The following is a 14,492-nucleotide window of genomic DNA, read 5'->3' as shown; positions in this document are numbered from 1 at the left end:
CAGCACAAAGGGAACGGGTTGCAGGAGAAACACTTACTCTGATTTCTCAGACTGTTCCCTAGTGCCGGTTTGAAGTGCCTGTCGTTTTCACTGTATAACCGAGTTGGAGCTTGTACCTCCCCATATATATGTATGGAGTGGAGTTGGCAACTGAAAAGAAACTTTGTTTTCCCTTCAAGGTAGGTGCAGGACGGCTTTCACACACACTTATCTCTCAGAACTGAGCATGTGGAGAGACGTTCGTTCATCCAGCACAAAGGGAACGGGTTGCAGGAGAAACACTTACTTTGGTTTCTCAGTCTGTTCCCTAGTGCCGGTTTGAAGTGCCTGCCGTTTTCACTGTAATACCGAGTTGGAGCTTGTACCTCCCCATATATATGTTTGGAGTGGAGTTGGCAACTGAAAAGAAACTTTGTGTTCCCTTCAAGCTAGGTGCAGGACGGCTTTCACACACACTTATCTCTCAGAACTTAGCATGTGGAGAGACGTTCGTTCATCCAGCACAAAGGGAACGGGTTGCAGGAGAAACACTTAATCTGGTTTCTCAGTCTGTTCCCTAGTGCCGGTTTGAAGTGCCTGCCGTTTTCAGTGTAAAAACGAGTTGGAGCTTGTACCTCCCCATATATATGTATGGAGTGGAGTTGGCAACTCAAAAGAAACTTCGTGTTCCCTTCAAGCTAGGTGAAGGACGGCTTTCACACACACATATCTCTCAGAACTGAGCATGTGGAGAGACGTTCGTTCATCCAGCACAAAGGGAACGGGTTGCAGGAGAAACACTTACCCTGGTTTCTCAGTCTGTTTCCTAGTGCCGGTTTGAAGTGCCTGCCGTTTTCACTGTAAAACCGAGTTGGAGCTTGTACCTCCCCATATATATGTATGGAGTGGAGTTGGTAACTGAAAAGAAAATTTGTGGTCCCTTCAAGCTATGTGCAGGACGGCTTTCACACACACTTATCTCTCAGAAGTGAGCATGTGCAGAGACGTTCCTTCATCCAGCACAAAGGGAACGGGTTGCAGGAGAAACACTTACTCTGGTTTCTCAGTCTGTTTCCTAGTGCCGGTTTTAAGTGCCTGCCGTTTTCACTGTAAAACCGAGTTGGAGCTTGTACCTCCCCATATATATGTATGGAGTGGAGTTGGTAACTGAAAAGAAAATTTGTGGTCCCTTCAAGCTAGGTGCAGGACGGCTTTCACACACACTTTTCTCTCAGAAGTGAGCATGTGCAGAGACGTTCGTTCATCCAGCACAAAGGGAACGGGTTGCAGGAGAAACACTTTCTCTGGATTCTCAGTCTGTTTCCTAGTGCCGGTTTGAAGTGCCTGCCGTTTTCACTGTAAAACCGAGTTCGAGCTTGTACCTCCCCATATATATGTATGGAGTGGAGTTGGCAACTGAAAAGAAACTTCGTGTTCCCTTCAAGCTAGGTGAAGGACGGCTTTCACACACACTTATCTCTCAGAACTGAGCATGTGGAGAGACGTTCGTTCATCCAGCACAAAGGGAACAGGTTGCAGGAGAAACACTTACTCTGGTTTCTCAGTCTGTTCCCTAGTGCCGGTTTGAAGTGCCTGCCGTTTTCACTGTAAAACCGAGTTGGAGCTTGTACCTCCCCATATATATGTATGGAGTGGAGTTGGCAACTGAAAAGAAACTTTGTGTTCCCTTCAAGCTAGGTGATGGACGGCTTTCACACACACTTATCTCTCAGAAGTGATCATGTGGAGAGACGTTCTTTCATCCAGCACAAAGGGAACGGGTTGCAGGAGAAACACTTACTCTGGTTTCTCAGTCTGTTTCTAGTGCCAGTTTGAAGTGCCTGACTTTTTCACTGTAAAACCGAGTTGGAGCTTGTACCTCCCCATATATATGTATGCATTGAAGTTGGCAACTGAAAAGAAACTTCGTGTTCCCTTCAAGCTAGGTGAAGGACGGCTTTCACACACACTTATCTCTCAGAACTGAGCATGTGGAGAGACGTTCGTTCATCCAGCACAAAGGGAACTGGTTGCAGGAGAAACACTTACTCTGATTTCTCAGACTGTTCCCAAGTGCCTGTTTGAAGTGCCTGTCGTTTTCACTGTATAACCGAGTTGGAGCTTGTACCTCCCCATATATATGTATGGAGTGGAGTTGGCAACTGAAAAGAAACTTTGTTTTCCCTTCAAGGTAGGTGCAGGGCGGCTTTCAGACACACTTATCTCTCAGAACTGAGCATGTGGAGAGACGTTCGTTCATCCAGCACAAAGGGAACAGGTTGCAGGAGAAACACTTACTATGGTTTCTCAGTCTGTTCCCTAGTGCCGGTTTGAAGTGCCTGCCGTTTTCACTGTAAAACCGAGTTGGAGCTTGTACCTCCCCATATATATGTATGGAGTGGAGTTGGCAACGGAAAAGAAACTTTGTGTTCCCTTCAAGCTAGGTGCAGGACGGCTTTCACACACACTTATCGCTCAGAACTGAGCATGTGGAGAGACGTTCGTTCATCCAGCACAAAGGGAACGGTTTGCAGGGGAAACACTTGCTCTGGTTTCTCAGTCTGTTTCGTAGTGACGGTTTGAAGTGCCTGCCGTTTTCACTGTAAAACCGTGTTGGAGCTTGTACCTCCTCATATATATGTATGGAGTGCAGTTGGCAACTGAAAAGAAACTTCGTGTTCCTTTCAAGCTAGGTGCAGGACGGCTTTCAGACACACTTATCTCTCAGAACTGAGCACGTGGAGAGACGTTCGTTCATCCAGCACAATGGTCACGTGTTGCAAGAGAAACACTTACTCTGGTTTCTCAGTCTGTTTCCTACTGCCGGTTTGAAGTGCCTGCCGTTTTCACTGTAAAACCGAGTTGGAGCTTGTACCTCCCCATATATATGTATGGAGTGGAGTTGGCATCTGAAAAGAAACTTTGTGTTCCCTTCAAGCTAGGTGAAGGACGGCTTTCACACACACTTATCTCTCAGAACTGAGCATGTGGAGAGACGTTCGTTCATCCAGCACAAAGGGAACGGGTTGCAGGAGAAACACTTACTCTGGTTTCTCAGTCTATTTCCTACTGCCGGTTTGAAGTGCCTGCCGTTTTCACTGTAAAACCGAGTTGGAGCTTGTACCTCCCCATATATATGTATGGAGTGGAGTTGGCATCTGAAAAGAAACTTTGTGTTCCCTTCAAGCTAGGTGAAGGACGGCTTTCACACACACTTATCTCTCAGAAGTGATCATGTGGAGAGACGTTCGTTCATCCAGCACAAAGGGAACGGGTTGCAGGAGAAACACTTACTCTGGTTTCTCAGTCTGTTCCCTAGTGCCGGTTTGAAGCGCCTGCCGTTTTCACTGTAAAACCGAGTTGGAGCTTGTACCTCCCCATATATATGTATGGAGTGGAGTTGGCAACTGAAAAGAAACTTAGTGTTCCCTTCAAGCTATGTGATGGACGGCTTTCACACACACTTATCTCTCAGAACTGAGCATGTGGAGAGACGTTCGTTCATCCAGCACAAAGGGAACGGGTTGCAGGAGAAACACTTACTCTGGTTTCTCAGTCTATTCCCTAGTGCCGGTTTGAAGTGCCTGCCGTTTTCACTGTAAAACCGAGTTGGAGCTTGTACCTCCCCATATATATGTATGGAGTGGAGTTGGCAACTGAAAAGAAACTTTGTGTTCCCTTCAAGCTAGGTGCAGGACGGCTTTCACACACATTTATCTCTCAGAACTGAGCATGTGGAGAGACGTTCGTTCATCCAGCACAAAGGGAACGGGTTGCAGGAGAAACACTTACTCTGGTTTCTCAGTCTGTTTCCTAGTGCCTGTTTGAAGTGCCTGCCGTTTTCACTGTAAAACCGAGTTGGAGCTTGTACCTCCTCATATATATGTATGGAGTGCAGTTGGCAACTGAAAAGAAACTTCGTGTTCCTTTCAAGCCATGTGCAGGACGGCTTTCAGACACACTTATCTCTCAGAACTGAGCACGTGGAGAGACGTTCGTTCATCCAGCACAATGGTCACGTGTTGCAAGGGAAACACTTACTCTGGTTTCTCAGTCTGTTTCCTACTGCCGGTTTGAAGTGCCTGCCGTTTTCACTGTAAAACCGAGTTGGAGCTTGTACCTCCCCATATATATGTATGGATTGGAGTTGGCAACTGAAAAGAAACTTTGTGTTCCCTTCAAGCTAGGTGCAGGACGGCTTTCACACATACTTATCTCTCAGAAATGAGCATGTGGAGAGACGTTCGTTCATCCAGCACAAAGGGAACGGGTTGCAGGAGAAACACTTACTCTGGTTTCTCAGTCTGTTCCCTAGTGCCGGTTTGAAGTGCCTGCCGTTTTCACTGTAAAACCGAGTTGGAGCTTGTACCTCCCCATATATATGTATGGAATGGAGTTGGCAACTCAAAAGAACCTTCGTGTTCCCTTCAAGCTAGGTGAAGGACGGCTTTCACACACACATATCTCTCAGAACTGAGCATGTGTAGAGACGTTCGTTCATCCAGCACAAAGGGAACGGTTTGCAGGAGAAACACTAACTCTGGTTTCTCAGTCTGTTTCCTAGTGCCGGTTTGAAGTGCCTGCCGTTTTCACTGTAAAACCGAGTTGGAGCTTGTACCTCCCCATATATATGTATGGAGTGGAGTTGGCAACTGAAAAGAAACTTTGTGTTCCCTTCAAGCTAGGTGAAGAACGGCTTTCACACACACATATCTCTCAGAAATGAGCATGTGGAGAGACGTTCGTTCATCAAGCACAAAGGGAACGGGTTGCAGGATAAACACTTACTCTGGATTCTCATTCTGTTTCCTAGTGCCGGTTTGAAGTGCCTGCCGTTTTCAGTGTAAAACCGAGTTGCAGCTTGTACCTCCCCATATATATGTATGGAGTGGAGTTGGCAACTGAAAAGAAACTTCGTGTTCCCTTCAAGCTAGGTGAAGGACGGCTTTCACACACACTTATCTCTCAGAACTGAGCATGTGGAGAGACGTTCGTTCATCCAACACAAAGGGAACGGGTTGCAGGAGAAACACTTACTCTGATTTCTCAGACTGTTCCCTAGTGCCTGTTTGAAGTGCCTGTCGTTTTCACTGTATAACCGAGTTGGAGCTTGTACCGCCCCATATATATGTATGGAGTGGAGTTGGCAACTGAAAAGAAACTTTGTTTTCCCTTCAAGGTAGGTGCAGGACGGCTTTCACACACACTTATCTCTCAGAACTGAGCATGTGGAGAGACGTTCGTTCATCCAGCACAAAGGGAACAGGTTGCAGGAGAAACACTTACTCTGGTTTCTCAGTCTGTTCCCTAGTGCCGGTTTGAAGTGCCTGCCGTTTTCACTGTAAAACCGAGTTGGAGCTTGTACCTCCCCATATATATGTATGGAGTGGAGTTGGCAACTGAAAAGAAACTTTGTGTTCCCTTCAAGCTAGGTGCAGGACGGCTTTCACACACACTTATCTCTCAGAACTGAGCATGTGGAGAGACGTTCGTTCATCCAGCACAAAGGGAACGGGTTGCAGGAGAAACACTTACTCTGGTTTCTCAGTCTGTTTCCTAGTGCCGGTTTGAAGTGCCTGCCGTTTTCAGTGTAAAAACGAGTTGGAGATTGTACCTCCCCATATATATGTATGGAGTGGAGTTGGCAACTCAAAAGAAACTTCGTGTTCCCTTCAAGCTAGGTGAAGGACGGCTTTCACACACACATATCTCTCAGAAATGAGCATGTGGAGAGACGTTCGTTCATCCAGCACAAAGGGAACGGGTTGCAGGAGAAACACTTACTCTGGTTTCTCAGTCTGTTTCCTAGTGCCGGTTTGAAGTGCCTGCCGTTTTCACTGTAATACCGAGTTGGAGCTTGTACCTCCCCATATATATGTATGGAGTGGAGTTGGTAACTGAAAAGAAAATTTGTGGTCCCTTCAAGCTATGTGCAGGACGGCTTTCACACACACTTATCTCTCAGAAGTGAGCATGTGCAGAGACGTTCGTTCATCCAGCACAAAGGGAACGGGTTGCAGGAGAAACACTTACTCTGGTTTCTCAGTCTGTTTCCTATTGCCGGTTTGAAGTGCCTGCCGTTTTCACTGTAAAACCGAGTTGGAGCTTGTACCTCCCCATATATATGTATGGAGTGGAGTTGGTAACTGAAAAGAAAATTTGTGGTCCCTTCAAGCTAGGTGCAGGACGGCTTTCACACACACATTTCTCTCAGAAGTGAGCATGTGCAGAGACGTTCGTTCATCCAGCACAAAGGGAACGGGTTGCAGGAGAAACACTTTCTCTGGATTCTCAGTCTGTTTCCTAGTGCCGGTTTGAAGTGCCTGCCGTTTTCACTGTAAAACCGAGTTCGAGCTTGTACCTCCCCATATATATGTATGGAGTGGAGTTGGCAACTGAAAAGAAACTTCGTGTTCCCTTCAAGCTAGGTGAAGGACGGCTTTCACACACACTTATCTCTCAGAACTGAGCATGTGGAGAGACGTTCGTTCATCCAGCACAAAGGGAACAGGTTGCAGGAGAAACACTTACTCTGGTTTCTCAGTCTGTTCCCTAGTGCCGGTTTGAAGTGCCTGCCGTTTTCACTGTAAAACCGAGTTGGAGCTTGTACCTCCCCATATATATGTATGGAGTGGAGTTGGCAACTGAAAAGAAACTTTGTGTTCCCTTCAAGCTAGGTGATGGACGGCTTTCACACACACTTATCTCTCAGAAGTGATCATGTGGAGAGACGTTCTTTCATCCAGCACAAAGGGAACGGGTTGCAGGAGAAACACTTACTCTGGTTTCTCAGTCTGTTTCCTAGTGCCAGTTTGAAGTGCCTGACTTTTTCACTGTAAAACCGAGTTGGAGCTTGTACCTCCCCATATATATGTATGCAGTGAAGTTGGCAACTGAAAAGAAACTTCGTGTTCCCTTCAAGCTAGGTGAAGGACGGCTTTCACACACACTTATCTCTCAGAACTGAGCATGTGGAGAGACGTTCGTTCATCCAGCACAAAGGGAACGGGTTGCAGGAGAAACACTTACTCTGATTTCTCAGACTGTTCCCTAGTGCCTGTTTGAAGTGCCTGTCGTTTTCACTGTATAACCGAGTTGGAGCTTGTACCTCCCCATATATATGTATGGAGTGGAGTTGGCAACTGAAAAGAAACTTTGTTTTCCCTTCAAGGTAGGTGCAGGGCGGCTTTCAGACACACTTATCTCTCAGAACTGAGCATGTGGAGAGAAGTTCGTTCATCCAGCACAAAGGGAACAGGTTGCAGGAGAAACACTTACTATGGTTTCTCAGTCTGTTCCCTAGTGCCGGTTTGAAGTGCCTGCCGTTTTCACTGTAAAACCGAGTTGGAGCTTGTACCTCCCCATATATATGTATGGAGTGGAGTTGGCAACGGAAAAGAAACTTTGTGTTCCCTTCAAGCTAGGTGCAGGACGGCTTTCACACACACTTATCGCTCAGAACTGAGCATGTGGAGAGACGTTCGTTCATCCAGCACAAAGGGAACGGTTTGCAGGAGAAACACTTGCTCTGGTTTCTCAGTCTGTTTCGTAGTGACGGTTTGAAGTGCCTGCCGTTTTCACTGTAAAACCGTGTTGGAGCTTGTACCTCCTCATATATATGTATGGAGTGCAGTTGGCAACTGAAAAGAAACTTCGTGTTCCTTTCAAGCTAGGTGCAGGAAGGCTTTCAGACACACTTATCTCTGAGAACTGAGCACGTGGAGAGACGTTCGTTCATCCAGCACAATGGTCACGTGTTGCAAGAGAAACACTTACTCTGGTTTCTCAGTCTGTTTCCTACTGCCGGTTTGAAGTGCCTGCCGTTTTCACTGTAAAACCGAGTTGGAGCTTGTACCTCCCCATATATATGTATGGAGTGGAGTTGGCATCTGAAAAGAAACTTTGTGTTCCCTTCAAGCTAGGTGAAGGACGGCTTTCACACACACTTATCTCTCAGAACTGAGCATGTGGAGAGACGTTCGTTCATCCAGCACAAAGGGAACGGGTTGCAGGAGAAACACTTACTCTGGTTTCTCAGTCTATTTCCTACTGCCGGTTTGAAGTGCCTGCCGTTTTCACTGTAAAACCGAGTTGGAGCTTGTACCTCCCCATATATATGTATGGAGTGGAGTTGGTACCTGAAAAGAAACTTCGTGTTCCCTTCAAGTTAGGTGCAGGACGGCTTTCACACACACTTATCTCTCAGAACTGAGCATGTGGAGAGACATTCGTTCATCCAGCACAAAGGGAACGGGTTTCAGGTGAAACACTTACTCTGGTTTCTCAGTCTGTTTCCTAGTGCCGGTTTGAAGTGCCTGCCGTTTTCACTGTAAAACCGAGTTGGAGATTGTACCTCCCCATATATATGTATGGAGTGGAGTTGGCAACTGAAAAGAAACTTCGTGTTCCCTTCAAGCTAGGTTCAGGACGGCTTTCACACACACTTATCTCTCAGAACTGAGCATGTGGAGAGACATTCGTTCATCCAGCACAAAGGGAACGGGTTGCAGGTGAAACACTTACTCTGGTTTCTCAGTGTGTTTCCTAGTGCCGGTTTGAAGTGCCTGCCGTTTTCACTGTAAAACCGAGTTGGAGCTTGTACTTCCCCATATATATGTATGGAGTGGAGTTGGCAACTGAAGAGAAACTTCGGGTTCCCTTCAAACTAGGTGAAGGACGGCTTTCACACACACTTATCTCTCAGAACTGAGCATGTGGAGAGACGTTCGTTCATCCAGCACAAAGGGAACAGGTTGCAGGAGAAACACTTACTCTGGTTTCTCAGTCTGTTCCCTAGTGCCGGTTTGAAGTGCCTGCCGTTTTCACTGTAAAACCGAGTTGGAGCTTGTACCTCCCCATATATATGTATGGAGTGGAGTTGGCAACTGAAAAGAAACTTTGTGTTCCCTTCAAGCTAGGTGATGGACGGCTTTCACACACACTTATCTCTCAGAAGTGATCATGTGGAGAGACGTTCGTTCATCCAGCACAAAGGGAACGGGTTGCAGGGAAACACTTACTCTGGTTTCTCAGTCTGTTTCCTAGTGCCGGTTTGAAGTGCCTGACTTTTTCAGTGTAAAACCGAGTTGGAGCTTGTACCTCCCCATATATATGTATGGAGTGAAGTTGGCAACTGAAAAGAAACTTCGTGTTCCCTTCAAGCTAGGTGAAGGACGGCTTTCACACACACTTATCTCTCAGAACTGAGCATGTGGAGAGACGTTCGTTCATCCAGCACAAAGGGAACGGGTTGCAGGAGAAACACTTACTCTGATTTCTCAGACTGTTCCCTAGTGCCGGTTTGAAGTGCCTGTCGTTTTCACTGTATAACCGAGTTGGAGCTTGTACCTCCCCATATATATGTATGGAGTGGAGTTGGCAACTGAAAAGAAACTTTGTTTTCCCTTCAAGGTAGGTGCAGGACGGCTTTCACACACACTTATCTCTCAGAACTGAGCATGTGGAGAGACGTTCGTTCATCCAGCACAAAGGGAACGGGTTGCAGGAGAAACACTTACTTTGGTTTCTCAGTCTGTTCCCTAGTGCCGGTTTGAAGTGCCTGCCGTTTTCACTGTAATACCGAGTTGGAGCTTGTACCTCCCCATATATATGTTTGGAGTGGAGTTGGCAACTGAAAAGAAACTTTGTGTTCCCTTCAAGCTAGGTGCAGGACGGCTTTCACACACACTTATCTCTCAGAACTTAGCATGTGGAGAGACGTTCGTTATCCAGCACAAAGGGAACGGGTTGCAGGAGAAACACTTAATCTGGTTTCTCAGTCTGTTCCCTAGTGCCGGTTTGAAGTGCCTGCCGTTTTCAGTGTAAAAACGAGTTGGAGCTTGTACCTCCCCATATATATGTATGGAGTGGAGTTGGCAACTCAAAAGAAACTTCGTGTTCCCTTCAAGCTAGGTGAAGGACGGCTTTCACACACACATATCTCTCAGAACTGAGCATGTGGAGAGACGTTCGTTCATCCAGCACAAAGGGAACGGGTTGCAGGAGAAACACTTACCCTGGTTTCTCAGTCTGTTTCCTAGTGCCGGTTTGAAGTGCCTGCCGTTTTCACTGTAAAACCGAGTTGGAGCTTGTACCTCCCCATATATATGTATGGAGTGGAGTTGGTAACTGAAAAGAAAATTTGTGGTCCCTTCAAGCTATGTGCAGGACGGCTTTCACACACACTTATCTCTCAGAAGTGAGCATGTGCAGAGACGTTCCTTCATCCAGCACAAAGGGAACGGGTTGCAGGAGAAACACTTACTCTGGTTTCTCAGTCTGTTTCCTAGTGCCGGTTTGAAGTGCCTGCCGTTTTCACTGTAAAACCGAGTTGGAGCTTGTACCTCCCCATATATATGTATGGAGTGGAGTTGGTAACTGAAAAGAAAATTTGTGGTCCCTTCAAGCTAGGTGCAGGACGGCTTTCACACACACTTTTCTCTCAGAAGTGAGCATGTGCAGAGACGTTCGTTCATCCAGCACAAAGGGAACGGGTTGCAGGAGAAACACTTTCTCTGGATTCTCAGTCTGTTTCCTAGTGCCGGTTTGAAGTGCCTGCCGTTTTCACTGTAAAACCGAGTTCGAGCTTGTACCTCCCCATATATATGTATGGAGTGGAGTTGGCAACTGAAAAGAAACTTCGTGTTCCCTTCAAGCTAGGTGAAGGACGGCTTTCACACACACTTATCTCTCAGAACTGAGCATGTGGAGAGACGTTCGTTCATCCAGCACAAAGGGAACAGGTTGCAGGAGAAACACTTACTCTGGTTTCTCAGTCTGTTCCCTAGTGCCGGTTTGAAGTGCCTGCCGTTTTCACTGTAAAACCGAGTTGGAGCTTGTACCTCCCCATATATATGTATGGAGTGGAGTTGGCAACTGAAAAGAAACTTTGTGTTCCCTTCAAGCTAGGTGATGGACGGCTTTCACACACACTTATCTCTCAGAAGTGATCATGTGGAGAGACGTTCTTTCATCCAGCACAAAGGGAACGGGTTGCAGGAGAAACACTTACTCTGGTTTCTCAGTCTGTTTCCTAGTGCCAGTTTGAAGTGCCTGACTTTTTCACTGTAAAACCGAGTTGGAGCTTGTACCTCCCCATATATATGTATGCATTGAAGTTGGCAACTGAAAAGAAACTTCGTGTTCCCTTCAAGCTAGGTGAAGGACGGCTTTCACACACACTTATCTCTCAGAACTGAGCATGTGGAGAGACGTTCGTTCATCCAGCACAAAGGGAACGGGTTGCAGGAGAAACACTTACTCTGATTTCTCAGACTGTTCCCAAGTGCCTGTTTGAAGTGCCTGTCGTTTTCACTGTATAACCGAGTTGGAGCTTGTACCTCCCCATATATATGTATGGAGTGGAGTTGGCAACTGAAAAGAAACTTTGTTTTCCCTTCAAGGTAGGTGCAGGGCGGCTTTCAGACACACTTATCTCTCAGAACTGAGCATGTGGAGAGACGTTCGTTCATCCAGCACAAAGGGAACAGGTTGCAGGAGAAACACTTACTATGGTTTCTCAGTCTGTTCCCTAGTGCCGGTTTGAAGTGCCTGCCGTTTTCACTGTAAAACCGAGTTGGAGCTTGTACCTCCCCATATATATGTATGGAGTGGAGTTGGCAACGGAAAAGAAACTTTGTGTTTCCTTCAAGCTAGGTGCAGGACGGCTTTCACACACACTTATCGCTCAGAACTGAGCATGTGGAGAGACGTTCGTTCATCCAGCACAAAGGGAACGGTTTGCAGGAGAAACACTTGCTCTGGTTTCTCAGTCTGTTTCGTAGTGACGGTTTGAAGTGCCTGCCGTTTTCACTGTAAAACCGTGTTGGAGCTTGTACCTCCTCATATATATGTATGGAGTGCAGTTGGCAACTGAAAAGAAACTTCGTGTTCCTTTCAAGCTAGGTGCAGGACGGCTTTCAGACACACTTATCTCTCAGAACTGAGCACGTGGAGAGACGTTCGTTCATCCAGCACAATGGTCACGTGTTGCAAGAGAAACACTTACTCTGGTTTCTCAGTCTGTTTCCTACTGCCGGTTTGAAGTGCCTGCCGTTTTCACTGTAAAACCGAGTTGGAGCTTGTACCTCCCCATATATATGTATGGAGTGGAGTTGGCATCTGAAAAGAAACTTTGTGTTCCCTTCAAGCTAGGTGAAGGACGGCTTTCACACACACTTATCTCTCAGAAGTGATCATGTGGAGAGACGTTCGTTCATCCAGCACAAAGGGAACGGGTTGCAGGAGAAACACTTACTCTGGTTTCTCAGTCTGTTCCCTAGTGCCGGTTTGAAGCGCCTGCCGTTTTCACTGTAAAACCGAGTTGGAGCTTGTACCTCCCCATATATATGTATGGAGTGGAGTTGGCAACTGAAAAGAAACTTAGTGTTCCCTTCAAGCTATGTGATGGACGGCTTTCACACACACTTATCTCTCAGAACTGAGCATGTGGAGAGACGTTCGTTCATCCAGCACAAAGGGAACGGGTTGCAGGAGAAACACTTACTCTGGTTTCTCAGTCTATTCCCTAGTGCCGGTTTGAAGTGCCTGCCGTTTTCACTGTAAAACCGAGTTGGAGCTTGTACCTCCCCATATATATGTATGGAGTGGAGTTGGCAACTGAAAAGAAACTTTGTGTTCCCTTCAAGCTAGGTGCAGGACGGCTTTCACACACATTTATCTCTCAGAACTGAGCATGTGGAGAGACGTTCGTTCATCCAGCACAAAGGGAACGGGTTGCAGGAGAAACACTTACTCTGGTTTCTCAGTCTGTTTCCTAGTGCCTGTTTGAAGTGCCTGCCGTTTTCACTGTAAAACCGAGTTGGAGCTTGTACCTCCTCATATATATGTATGGAGTGCAGTTGGCAACTGAAAAGAAACTTCGTGTTCCTTTCAAGCCATGTGCAGGACGGCTTTCAGACACACTTATCTCTCAGAACTGAGCACGTGGAGAGACGTTCGTTCATCCAGCACAATGGTCACGTGTTGCAAGGGAAACACTCTGGTTTCTCAGTCTGTTTCCTACTGCCGGTTTGAAGTGCCTGCCGTTTTCACTGTAAAACCGAGTTGGAGCTTGTACCTCCCCATATATATGTATGGATTGGAGTTGGCAACTGAAAAGAAACTTTGTGTTCCCTTCAAGCTAGGTGCAGGACGGCTTTCACACATACTTATCTCTCAGAAATGAGCATGTGGAGAGACGTTCGTTCATCCAGCACAAAGGGAACGGGTTGCAGGAGAAACACTTACTCTGGTTTCTCAGTCTGTTCCCTAGTGCCGGTTTGAAGTGCCTGCCGTTTTCACTGTAAAACCGAGTTGGAGCTTGTACCTCCCCATATATATGTATGGAATGGAGTTGGCAACTCAAAAGAACCTTCGTGTTCCCTTCAAGCTAGGTGAAGGACGGCTTTCACACACACATATCTCTCAGAACTGAGCATGTGTAGAGACGTTCGTTCATCCAGCACAAAGGGAACGGTTTGCAGGAGAAACACTAACTCTGGTTTCTCAGTCTGTTTCCTAGTGCCGGTTTGAAGTGCCTGCCGTTTTCACTGTAAAACCGAGTTGGAGCTTGTACCTCCCCATATATATGTATGGAGTGGAGTTGGCAACTGAAAAGAAACTTTGTGTTCCCTTCAAGCTAGGTGAAGAACGGCTTTCACACACACATATCTCTCAGAAATGAGCATGTGGAGAGACGTTCGTTCATCAAGCACAAAGGGAACGGGTTGCAGGATAAACACTTACTCTGGATTCTCATTCTGTTTCCTAGTGCCGGTTTGAAGTGCCTGCCGTTTTCAGTGTAAAACCGAGTTGGAGCTTGTACCTCCCCATATATATGTATGGAGTGGAGTTGGCAACTGAAAAGAAACTTCGTGTTCCCTTCAAGCTAGGTGAAGGACGGCTTTCACACACACTTATCTCTCAGAACTGAGCATGTGGAGAGACGTTCGTTCATCCAACACAAAGGGAACGGGTTGCAGGAGAAACACTTACTCTGATTTCTCAGACTGTTCCCTAGTGCCTGTTTGAAGTGCCTGTCGTTTTCACTGTATAACCGAGTTGGAGCTTGTACCGCCCCATATATATGTATGGAGTGGAGTTGGCAACTGAAAAGAAACTTTGTTTTCCCTTCAAGGTAGGTGCAGGACGGCTTTCACACACACTTATCTCTCAGAACTGAGCATGTGGAGAGACGTTCGTTCATCCAGCACAAAGGGAACAGGTTGCAGGAGAAACACTTACTCTGGTTTCTCAGTCTGTTCCCTAGTGCCGGTTTGAAGTGCCTGCCGTTTTCACTGTAAAACCGAGTTGGAGCTTGTACCTCCCCATATATATGTATGGAGTGGAGTTGGCAACTGAAAAGAAACTTTGTGTTCCCTTCAAACTAGGTGATGGACGGCTTTCACACACACTTATGTCTCAGAAGTGATCATGTGGAGAGACGTTCGTTCATCCAGCACAAAGGGAACGGGTTGCAGGAGAAACACTTACTCTGGTTTCTCAGGCTTTTT

This window comes from Vicugna pacos, chromosome 11, assembly GCF_048564905.1.
Source record: "Vicugna pacos chromosome 11, VicPac4, whole genome shotgun sequence".
NCBI lineage: Eukaryota > Metazoa > Chordata > Mammalia > Artiodactyla > Camelidae > Vicugna > Vicugna pacos.
Note: the sequence above shows the minus strand (reverse complement) of the source record.